This window comes from Chroicocephalus ridibundus, chromosome 4, assembly GCF_963924245.1.
Source record: "Chroicocephalus ridibundus chromosome 4, bChrRid1.1, whole genome shotgun sequence".
NCBI classification, from domain to species: Eukaryota; Metazoa; Chordata; class Aves; order Charadriiformes; family Laridae; genus Chroicocephalus; species Chroicocephalus ridibundus.
In genome coordinates this window covers 8,442,627-8,454,804 of record NC_086287.1, presented here as the reverse complement: position 1 = coordinate 8,454,804, position 12,178 = coordinate 8,442,627, and the positions used below count along the sequence as shown (strand labels likewise).

General features: G+C 41.3%; 1 protein-coding gene across 3 annotated transcripts in view; it reads left to right on the top strand.

The window, feature by feature from the left end:
* MPPED2 (metallophosphoesterase domain containing 2) overlaps positions 1-12,178 on the top strand; it is a 109,623-nt gene that overhangs the window by 48,158 nt on the left and 49,287 nt on the right. The gene's annotated exons all lie outside the window — the stretch shown is intronic.

Genomic DNA, 12,178 nt, shown 5'->3' with positions numbered 1-12,178 from the left:
TGTTGCAGTAGGCTGAAGATGAGTATTTGAGCCTGGACAAATTCTGCATGCATTTTATATATGGGGAATGATGCGTCTTGGCACAAAAGGGCTGCAAAAGAAGGACCTGTGCAACTCCACCTCTCGCACTGGTCCTCATCGTGCCTGTTAGAAGAGCTTGAAATCTTTTTTGACTGTATTTAGGGAGTATGTTATTTTCAGAGGATGGGCATTGTATTCCTGAGCAATCTGGTACCACTGGTGGGGAGAAAAAGAAGAGAACCCCTCTCCCAGGTCCAAAGGAATCTGTGTGTTCTTTGTCCTGCTTTGTCACCCTGCGCATGACAGCGTGAGCAACGGTGCTTGCTCCGCAGGGTGGTTACAAGACCCGCCGGCAGCATCTTCTCTCGGTAGATCCCAGTGCAAGGCTGGGTTATCCCATGGCCTCGGGCTGCTCTTGGCATTCGGCTCGTGTGCGGCCCGGTTCGTGGTGGCCCTTCCACAGCTTTGGGAACTGGGTTTCTCAGGACTTGAGATCGCGTCGAGGCTCAGGTCACTTCAGTGCCTCCCTTCACTGGGCTGTTCTGGTCCCTCTTTCCTCATCCTGCACCCCAGCTGTGAGGTGACGGTTTCCAGACCCTCGCGTACTGTTGGTGGTACATTTATTGGAGAAGGAACAAAGCAGCACAACAGGGGACAGCAGTGTCGGAACAGAGGTGAGAAGATGCGGAGCCAACATGGAAGAGAACAGAATAACATCAAACTAGGGGAGGGACGGTGGCTTGAAAGGAGAGAGCACAGGGATGTAAAGTATGGGAGATTTACCTGCTTTTTCCAGAGCTTCATTTCTTCCCGAGTTAATAAAATTAAGAAATGAGAGCTTAGGAGCACTTTGTACTTTGAATTTCCTGTAACTGTTGATAAGTGAACCTTAAAGACCTCAGAATTATGTACATCTTTTCTAATGAACCAGTATCTTTGATATTACAGGCTGTGCTGGGTATCAGAGTGCAATAGCTCCTTTTCTCCTGAATGTTGCCTTTAAAATTTTTTTGATGTGACCAGCCACAGAAACATGGAGAATTTTAATTTAAAACAGAGCTGGAAATGACAGTTACCCCCATTTCCTTACTTTTACCTGAGCTGCTCTCCCCTATACGTTACTCTTAAGGCTCCCTGCTCCCTAAGCAGCATTCGGCATTTGTGTTCGCTGCTGGCAGACGAGCAGAAAAACCGCAAGGCAAGTGTTGAGGTTTCCTGCATTTTTGTGCAGAAGACTTCTCCTGAGCCTTGTGGGGAAGGAGGTCGTTCCTTCTGCTCTCCTCCATCCCTGCTGAAGCTTCGGTGGTCGCCGGGAATAACATAATGTAGCTGTAGCCGTACTCGTGGTCCTGAGAGTAAAGGTCGTGGACTAACATTCCCTCTTAAAACCCCTGGCAGAGTAATTCCCAAGGGTGGCCGAGGTGGCCACCGCTGTCCCTGGGGCCAGGGGGAGGCAGAGCCACTGGGCTGGTGGCCGACAGCTCTGGCTGGAGATGTGGGAGCGGGTCCCGGCATCGGGGTGAGTTCCTAGAGAGGATGCGCGTAGAGCTCTGGTGGAAGCAATACAGCCATTCATAAACAAATGCTTCCGTCAAGCCAGCTGTAAAAACAACGATGCTTGCCTTTGAGGTGAAAGGGCAAAACCTTAGCAGAAAGGAGTATAAATAAGAAATAAATTGTTACCTTTGTGTAAGTGACTGAAATAGCTGTTCTCGTAGTGCTTTGCCTTAATGACCAGCTCTGATTAACTGTAGTTGTCACTTTATTCAGCAAAACTTAAGGCCTGCATATCGTGGCTTTTTATGGCAGTTTTTTCATTCCTGTTTTTGCCTTTTTTTTGTTTAAAGTCTAGAAATGATGGCTAAAATGGGTAAGTCAAGAGAGACTCTACACTGCAGAAAGCACAGTAGATAAAAAATTGCAAATGCTGCATGCCCCAACAGTTAATGATAGCATTTAATTAGAGAAATACGTATTCATGTACCAAAAATCCTCCGTGTACTTCTGTACACACAAGGAAACTACTGCTGCGTCAATGAGATTTTGCAGCACCTTGTGAAAATGTTACTCTAAATTCAAAAGCACAGATACAAGTATCATAAATCGCACATATCCGTTTAACTTGATTTAAAAACATTTCGCTACCGTGGTAGGTTAGGTGCTTGCTATTATCCTTATTTTATTAAGGAGCAGAGATGGCTGCAGCAGAGGTCCGGTGTACTTGTAGTAACGAGGATAGGAAAGATAAAAGAGTTTCACCTGAATTCAGTCACAAATAAAGCACGCAAACTCTGTATATTGCAGAATGGAGTTTACATTACATATATTATTTTTCATTCATCTGTTTTGTCCTTCCTTCTTTGGAAGGACAGTTAGGTATTTCAGCATGTAGGCTTGCCCACTGAAATTCAAAGAGCGCAGCATCTTGGATTTTTAAAATACTTCAGTCTGAACTGTCTGTCATGAGGTCCTGCGATGCTGTCGTGTATATATGATTTGGTAATTGAAATTCTGCAAAGCCAGGAGAAGAGAGGAGGTGGCAAGAAATCGTTGCAGGGGTGAGATTTGGAACTCAGAAATCACTGGCACCAATTTCCATAGTTATCGCTCTACACCTTTGTCAGGCTTAAAGTTTCCTTCTCTCTCTCTCTCTCTCTTTTTAGTGTTCGGGGTTACTCGATGTGCTTAAACTTACGAGGAAGGTATCTGAGGCCGTGTGCCATTCTGCTCAGGCTAGGAAAAAAAAAAACCTGCATGAGAAGAATTCAGTCCCTTGTAATAACATGATTCAGCTGGAGTGATTCGGTTGTCTCCTTTAGTAGCTAAGAAACCTCTCTGCGGGCTGGGTTATTAAAAGGAATTTCCTTACAGGGCTCAGGAGATTCCTGGTATCCAAGTTCATCTTGAAACACTATAACGGAATGTTTAGGTTTATTCAGAATAATAAATTTAAACGCGGGATTCGGAAAATAATACTGGAGGTTCATAAAGACCTGCCTGGATATTTTTAGTTGACTCTGATTTCTGTTTGCATTTTCTGCGTGCTTTCTCTTTGGTTTTTATCCTCTGTAAAAATTTCAGGAAAAGACCGTGGAGGTGGTTGTGAAATACAGTACCTCCTGCTGTCAAATGGATATTGGGCAGCTTCTGGGAGCGGAGCTTAGTTCAGGTTTTAGATTTCTCCCGACTTAAAAAAGGAAGAAACAATTCCCAACAAACATCAGCGTTGCCATTGGAAAATACGTTTCAAAACATCTTTGAATATCAAACTTGCTTCTTATACTTCAGTGTTGACAAGCAAAAGCACAAAACGTGATCACAGGGTACCGTTTCAAAGGCAGCTAATTGCTTTAGCACACTGGAGAATGTTACATTCTCGGAGTTATTAAAAAGCTGGTGTCCTGCTTTTAGACAGCAGCCCATGCTTTTAAAACTGGGATATTAAAAAAATATTTTATCTTATTTCTTCTTTTTCCTTCCAGTTTATTTCCCTTGTAATTTTTCCTGTTGTCCCTGCTGATTATTTTTTCCCTTACCGTTATGGGAATTTATCCCGGTTACATTAGTATTGGTGGTCAGTCAACTCTGAGCCTCCGTATGTTTTGTAGTTTACCAATAATGTACTCGCAAATTGTAGTTTTGAAAGGAAGAATTTCAGTTCCATGTATAACAACTGAGAAGTTATGAAAAAAATATTATATTACAGAAGGAAAATTGGAAAAGTTATCAGAAGTTTCTTGTTTATGTATTTGAGGTTTTTCTTGTCATAAGGAATTCTCTGATCGCCTTCCTGGGGTATAGAAAAAAAGGGGGAATTTGGAAGAATTTTTTCAGAAATACTGACTAAGCTTTAGCAGGCTGTGGGGTAGAAGGAGGCGTGTGCCTCCTGCTTTGTGCATTTATAAGTCTCAAAGACTTTCATTTAAAAATGAGAAAACAAATAATGGGAACAAGTTCAGAGAGGAGATAAATGGGAGAATGTTTTTGGTGATTCTCTGTGTTTCCTGATTGATTGATTTCTTTGTTTATCATTAAGATATGCAGGTAGATATTGGAAGTATCCGGATGGAGGTGTGTGTTTCAGTCCTGTGGATGGAAAAGGAAGTTTTGCTGCTCACATAACAGTCCCTTGTCAATAAGGCAGAAAAATTTGGGGCAGAATCTAGATCTGGGTCCTGTATTCATAATTCTCATTTTCCTTCAGTAAGTTTTCCTTCAGTAATTACTGAAGAATCGATATCCAGACTTGTTTCTCTTTTAAATAAAAATTTTACTTCATCTGGAAAATCTTGTCCTTAGCATTCGCTGGCCTTTTGCAGTGTTGAAATACATGTACATGAAAATACCGAGACATTGTCTGCGATAATTATGATTAGCTTAATTACTTTCTGTGTAATTGTTTCTCAAGATGACCTCCTTTTTGATGGCTTTTATTCATTTATTTTAGAAAAAAAAGACTTAATTGGAATTGTAAATTACAAAGGGTACGTTATGGGAAGTAGGTCCAGATCTGTTTGTGTCAGACAGTCACTGTTGGTTTTTATATTCTGAAGATTCATGGAGAAAAAATCATTTAAATTGATACAATATGTGGGTGCACAAGGTAATATCAAGAACCAATATATTATTTCAAAATCTGGTGAGTTTCTTTATAGAGGATTAGGTTATATATAGTGTGGAGACTCCAAAAAGAAAATAGAATTGTGTATTGATGCCTTTAGAAATATTATTTGAGGGCAATAAAATGTTCCCTGAAATTCCCTCCTGAGTGGAGAAAATGGAGTTTGTTTGCAGTAATTGCATTTTCTAGCATTTGCTTTCGCACTTTCCAATATGAGTTAAGCCAATTGGAACCTGTGATTTCGTTTTGCTTATTGGCAAAAGTACCATGTAAATTGATCTGTGATGCATTTATAGAGAATGCTTTGAAAATTTTGAAATAGAGATGGCTTCCTCTTATTAGATTTAGAAAGTATTAGGGTTCATTTCTGTATTTTAGCCTAATGTAATAGTAACCAAAAATGTTCCTTTTCAATTTAGTCTTAATCAAGTTCAAGGAGAACATTTCTACTTAGCCCTGCTGGCACTGTGAAGGCAGAGTTTATGTTCCCGTTCTCAGCCTTGGTATTCAGAATTCAAGATTGGAGCCATCTGAAACCACACCGAGCTGAAATTGATCTAAAACTTGTCAGTCCTGGTACATTAAGATCTTGATCACAAGAGAAAACGTAAAATTCTGTTGGACAAAATACAGCACGTTTCTATGTATTTGCAGTAGATGTGCACTATAGACCTTAAACTACAGGGGGCTACAGGGGGCATTCTGTTTAGAGGAACACCCTTCAGCTCTGCCAGACAAAAGATATTCTTGCCTGAAAAGCGTATATGTATTATTATAAGTGAGTGCTATTTCACTTAAAGCACCTCGTTGAAAGCGTGCACATAGCACCAGAGCGGTCGTGGTAGTTCTTTGTGTATTGCTTTGCTACGGGGAGAAGAAAAGTAGCAGGAACTGCCACTTCTGCAAGACTCATTTTTGTTTTAAATTAAGGGGGAAAAATAAGGCTATTGTGATTTGCAGGGTGGGTGTTGTTTTCAGAATTTTCTAAATTTAAAGCGAAACTTCATAGCTGTCAGCTTTTTTTTTTTTTTCTTTTTTTTTTTTCTCTCTCCTTCCTGGAAAGCTCCATCTTTTAGGTTGCACAATTACAAGCCTGAGAAGAAAGCCTTTCCAGGGACTAACAAGCAGAGAAATCTGTGCTGCTTCCGTTTCAAATTTCATAATTTTAAAGTCAATTTGGGGGGACTTTTTACACCTAAAGTTGGCAGTGCTGTGAGCTGCAAAATCTGGAGGCTTTTTTGATTTTGAGGTTAGGCTAAACAAAACCTTTGCATTCTGTCTGTTTCAAAACAAATAAATGTTATGTATTAACTGATAAAACCTCAGTGAAGCTTCCCATGTTTCAAGAAAAACTATTTCATTAGCAGTAGCTCAGTGAAATTCAAAACAACTGGGAGATCAAACCCAGCACGCGTAATGTCAGAATAATGTTAAGCTGTGGAACACTGAAGTGAAACAGAAGACAGTCGCTTATGGTGTCCTGCGTTTTTTCCTTTAAGAGAGGAGAAGGATATTAATCACAAACAGTTACATTAGAATAATGTTACGGTTGAGACATAAATACATAAAAGCAAGGAATTGTTACCAATGCAGAGCATCATTAAATCAGATCCCTGATTAACTAGGTTCTGCGGTGCGTATGGCCCTGCCGCGGGGCTCATACTGCACTTGGCGGTGTTACGGCCCAACGTTGTGCGCAATTCACTATATTCGCCTACGGGAGAGAGAAGGAGCCGTGTCAGACCTCTCCAAGGCGCCCCAGCGGGTTCTGCGGTCGCTGGGACGGGACCGTGTTTGCCGCCATACCTTGGCGCTGCGTAGCTGAGTTACAGGTGCTGAGGCAAGATTCGCTCGACACTTCCTTGCTTTCATGGGTTTATGGCTCAACCTTGGCATTATTGTAACGTAGTTTTTTGTGTTTAATGTTTCTTAGACTTGGTTTTCCATTGCCAGCATGGAAGAAATCCTAATGCATGAGTTTCAGAGGAGAAGGTAGCAGTCTGAACCTGCTGTGTGGCTCGATCCGCAAGTGTGAGTATTAACGCTAGAGCTGTCAGGCCTTGTGAAAATTAATGAAGCCTGACGGTTACAGAGTGAAAGGTCAGAGGCAGAGCTTGCACTTACCTAACATTTCTGTTTTGTTGTGTCTAACAGCGTTTTCAACAAAGGGGAGCTTTAATGTACAAGCTTTAGATTTATCACAGGAATTCAAGGGTCTCAGCCTTTGCTTCTCCCTGTGCTGTGGTCTGATGTTTGCTTTGCATAGAGGCAAAACAGTTAAACTTTCGTTCATCCACTCCTCTTGCTGTGTTGCCCGTGTGTGTTTTGCCTTTATTTTTCCTTCTCCAAATTTTTCTTTTGGAGAGGGGGGAAAAATAAAGAGGCATCTGAACTGATGGTAGTTTAAAAGCTGGTGGAATACTTTTCATCAAGATTTTGAGAGATCTGAAACTTCACTTCTTTGGACTTCTTTAGAAGCATGTTCTGGGTTTGTGCATGTTCTTTAATTTGCCTGATGTTTTGTTTTTAATGGTTTCATTCTGTAGATTTCTACAGACGCAGAAAGGTAAAATGCATAGAAATTCCTGGGTTACGTTTTCAGCCAGTATGTTGGTTGACATCAGTCTTAGCTATTCCGTGGAGGACTTTTTGTGAAGGCTATTTGATGAAAACAGCCAGAATATTTTCGCAGTCAGTTGGTCAATATCATCCTAGACAAGATGTTTGTTTTTCCTACCCGGTTTTGGATCTCAGTACCTGCGGTTGATTGATGGTGAGAGAAGCCCAGCTTATCATGTGAAAGCTCGAGTCCATATAACTTTACTTATATAGTCTAACTCTTTTGTTGCTGCCGAAGGAGAAACTGGAGCCTTTGAGAGTCTGTCTTTGTTTTAAAAAGCTGAAAGGGGTCTGCCTGTGTTGTGATTGTGCCGTAAATGCTGGGAAGAGAGAGTAACCATGGCCCTGAGATGCAGTGGCCTTTCCATGAGAGACCTCTACGAAGAGTTGCAGAGCTGATGACCAATAGTAGCAGGTTCTGCTGGTTGCCCTCACCTGCTGCCCATCGGTGGGCACCTGTGGCCAGACAACTGGTGGCAACCTGTGCTGCTGTGGGGACTGGAAGTCCATAGGAACGACACAAAATCTGCTCCTTCAATGTTTATCTCTGGACGTGTACGTGGTTGGTTATAGGTGAATGCTCCATGACCGGTTTTGCACTTTTGAAGCATATATGATACACCGTAAATTCGAGGTGATTCACTTGCACAGGCATCTCACTTGTACAGATTTCCCTCTTTTTGAAGGGACTAAGATTTGTACTTCAAGGTTTCTCGGCCCATTTCTCAACATATGGCCAAAGGGTCTATGAGGCGTTCAAATGGGCATGAAAACGATTCACGTTTCATGGAAGTGTCGTGTGGTTTGAATAGTTAATGCATGCCTATGCATATTCAGAGCTTCACATCAAAAGCACTTGTGTGTAAATACAGCTTCCTGCCAGTATATAGACAGCTAGTATCACATTATTTCTTATTACCCTAATTCCCTGTGGGTTTTGTAGGTAACAGTAGTCAAAAAATAATGTGATTTTCTATTTTTATAGGGACTCGGCAGTCAATATTCATTGCCAGTCAGACCCCTTTTCATGTCTGGCAGCTCTACAGAATTTGGGTTGTGTGACTAAATTGTACTCGTATGAAGCATGCCATTAAAATGGGAATGGTTTTCAGCAGATTAAGGACTACTAGGATCCAGTACTTAAGGTGAACTTAAAAAACCCACAACTTAAAAACAACTTCAAAAAAAAAGGAAAAAAAAAAAGAAAACAGCCTCCCAGCTCCCCGGCTCGTCCCATGTAATAGGTGTATTTAAAGTCAGTCTGTTGTTCAGCTAACACTTTGAAGTGATATAAGTTGCTGCAGCCAGCAAAAAAAGTCCTGTTTTACCAGTGTTCACAGAGCCTCATTCTTCTTTTGCTACATCAGTTTTCAGCTGTATCAGTTTCCGGATGCCCTGTGCCCTGTGGCCACCAAATCCTTGTGTTGGCAAGAGGTTTGGTGGCACAGGAGTGAGGGTGAAGGCTGGGGGGACACAGGTATGTGGGACTGTAACTTGAGGGTTGACTTGTTAAACCAGAAGTCACAGAAATCTTCCAAAACTCCCAGGTTAATGTATTTACTATAAACAGTCCAGTTTCACAAGTTACTCACATTTAAGTATCTTTGCTTTTATTAAAGCAAAAGCGATACTGACCTTTTCTCTTCTGGAAGAGAACAACTTGCCTAATCGCAATATTTTCTTGATCAATGATGAAATTGTGCACCTTGTTTCTACTGTTGAGGGCTGATGTTGAAAAACATCTTAGCCAAAATAGTGTAAACATATTGAAGATAAACAGGTGCACACACACGCACACCCTGCGTATATACACATAAATATATAGGTTTTCAAATACTCTACTGTAAGTGACTCTGCTTCACAGACTTGGTGCCCTAATCATTTTTAGCTCCTGTAATCTTAGCCTTTTGATCTCACCTGTTAAACATTTAAGTATTTTTAATTTAAACTCACTTATTACGCTGGGAGTTGATAATTGGGGTTTCTGAAGTGCTCCTCCCAGCAAATGGATCCAGCTCTTTTCCTTGTTTGGAAGGCAATTCTTCTATCTGTTTTCCAGATTCACAGTATAAATTAGAATGCATAATATTACTGATGCATGATGGAAAATGTAATAGGTAATTAGACTAATAAAGACCAAATGTGGCTAACAAAAATTTAGTGAAGGAAAATGAGGAAATGCCTCTCAACCTGTGTATTGTGCTACGGCGTCTCGCTCTGTACAGACATCACGGGTGTAGATATGCAGGGATTAACCTGGTCAAGACGAAACTAAAATGCCGCGGAGTAGGAGGTTTTGTGTGTGACTGTTTATGCTTCCATATTAAACACAGAAGGTCAGCAGATTAGAGGCAAAGGGCAGGACTGCCAAAAGAAAACATCCGAAAATATTTCATAAATTGTATCGGAGAGAACAGGGCCTTTCAGGAAGGGAGAACCTGAATGCAGTGAATAAATAGCTAATCTGATTGTAGGTAATTTATTACTGTGATTAGTGCTATATAGTCTTTCCTCGGGGAAGAGGAAAGAAATGGATGAGACTTCCTCTCGCTGCTGCCCTTCGCTTGGCCCTGCCTTTTCATGTGTTTGCATTTTGATGAGTCCTGTTGCTCATCGCTAGCTCCCGAGCCAGCTCCGGGAAAGGAAAGCAAAACGTGACTGGTTATAAAGTTGGGGAACTAGGTGGGGAGCCTGGTTAGACCTTGGTGCCCATCCGATGGTAAATATTAAAGTATGTGCCAGTATGGAGTGAAGCACGTCTCCTCTCGTTGCTGGAGGGGGGACCTGGGTCCGTAGCCGTCACATCCAGAGCAGCAGTGGTTACTCTCCAGCTCGCAGCGGGGGCTGTGCAGTACCGCTGAGCTTACGGGTAGATTTTGCGAACGTTGATCCCTGTGGGGTCTTTGGCAAGGTGTCTTGCCTTTTTCCTCAGTCTTGGCGTTGGTTTTTTGGGTTTCGTTGGCATGGCCGTGCCCTGCGCTCCCTGGCGGCACCTGGGAGAGGCTGTTCCCCCTTCCTGGCTCTTCAGACCTAACCAAGCAGAGCCTCTCTATAATCTTAATAAAATCAACAATTGTCTTGACGCTAATTGCAGTAAATACTGCAATGTTTGGTTTTCCTTACTGATTTCAGGTGCTTATATAACATGTATAATGTTACATTCCTATGTTTTAATAATCACTGATGCCAGCGTTGGTTTGTCTTTTTGTGCCCGGTGTGTCTTCCAATTAAGCCCTTTTTCTTCCTAAGGTGTCAAGATAAAAAAGCATTGACTTCAAGCAAAACGTTCCTTAATTGGACGTGATATTAAGAAAATGGGATGATTTTCAAATTTATCAAAATACATGGGAGACAGCGTAAAACCTGAACACTTACCCAGAAAGATGACTTTTCTCTGCTAAAACTGGCAAATGTTGATAACTTGGCAGAAACCTGAATTTAACTTCTCCAGCCTACTTCTCCGAGAATTTAATCACATCGAGCTTGTTTTGGGGGATTGATAGTTATGACAAGTGTATCAAATTTCATGCCAGTGGTATCTTTTATGTTTCCTGAGAGAGGAGAAAATAGCAATTTTACCTTGTGCCCAGGAGTCACAGAGAGCAGGAATTGTAGGTACCTGCCACATCGAGTTTTTAAATAAAAATGAATTGCAGAGCAGCTTGTAGCAGGGATGGGGAAGGGAAGGGGGAAAGGAGTGAGGCATAAGCTGCAGAGGAGCATTTATTGCATTCCCCCAGCTTTTAATGTAACGCAGCGCCGCAGAGGGTTATGAATATGTATGACTGTGTTTTGTTCAGATGTGAGGTGTCTATGAAGATGTCTGCTTGTTTTTTTCAGGGGATTTATAGCTTTTTGTTGTTCTATCCAGAATTAACTAATTTTGCAAAGATGACATTTATATACACATCTTGTGTAATTCCTTTTTCCGTGCTGTAAATATTGAAAAGCAAAGGGTTTGACTGGTTCCCCTTAAGATTTATTTAGGGGGAAGTTAATCTTATTGTAAATAGTTACAACTTTACTTTTTTAAAAAAAAAAAACAACCACATAAACCCAAGCAGTTTTGAAAGTTGAAAGACAAGTTTTAAACTAGCAAAGCCACATCTGTTTAGGAGAACTGTATTCACGAGAAATACATAGCATCCAGTACCAGAACTGGAAGATGGACACATAGATTTCCACATACATTTTGTTGCCTTTATGAAACAAACAAAACAAAACCAACTTTTCCTAAATGATTATTAGGATTATACACCAAAATGAATGATTTGGTATAAGACCAGGAAATGAGGCTTATGGTGAAGGCAGCAAAAGGGAGATGTGAGTCTGGTTTTAGCTTTGGTGCAAACTTACATGTGATTTTTGGCAAGTCACAGTGGGACAGATTTTGCAAAAGAACTTGACTTCTGTGAAGGCACCATAGTATGGGACCATATTTTTAAGGGAGCTCAGCACCCAATATGTTTATTGGGAAGATCTGGCACTGATTGCTGGTACCAAGTACTTGAAAATCTGTCTCTGAACTCCAAAAATCTGGCTCCGTGGGCCTGATCCATGCCTTGTTCCAAACAGTGAAAATAGTTGCCCTGAGTTGAGGTGATCAAGCCTGGACTCTTTATCTGTGACCCTCATGGTAAATGAATTAACCACGTTTCCTTTTTCCTACCTGGCGTCTTACTCGCTTGAGTTCCATGGGTTCTTCTATGCGTATGCATCTTACTGAAACGAGATACTACCATTAAACCGAATTATTATGATAAAGTGAAAGTCCCTTGCAAGTGAAGTGGAGCTTGAAGAACAGGCTAGGTCTGGAATAAATGCCGCTTCTTGTTGCGTTCTGTACAAATTAATCCAAATAACTGTGTAATTTAAAAAACGACAGCACCAGCAGCCCAATTCCGTACCGCATGGCCT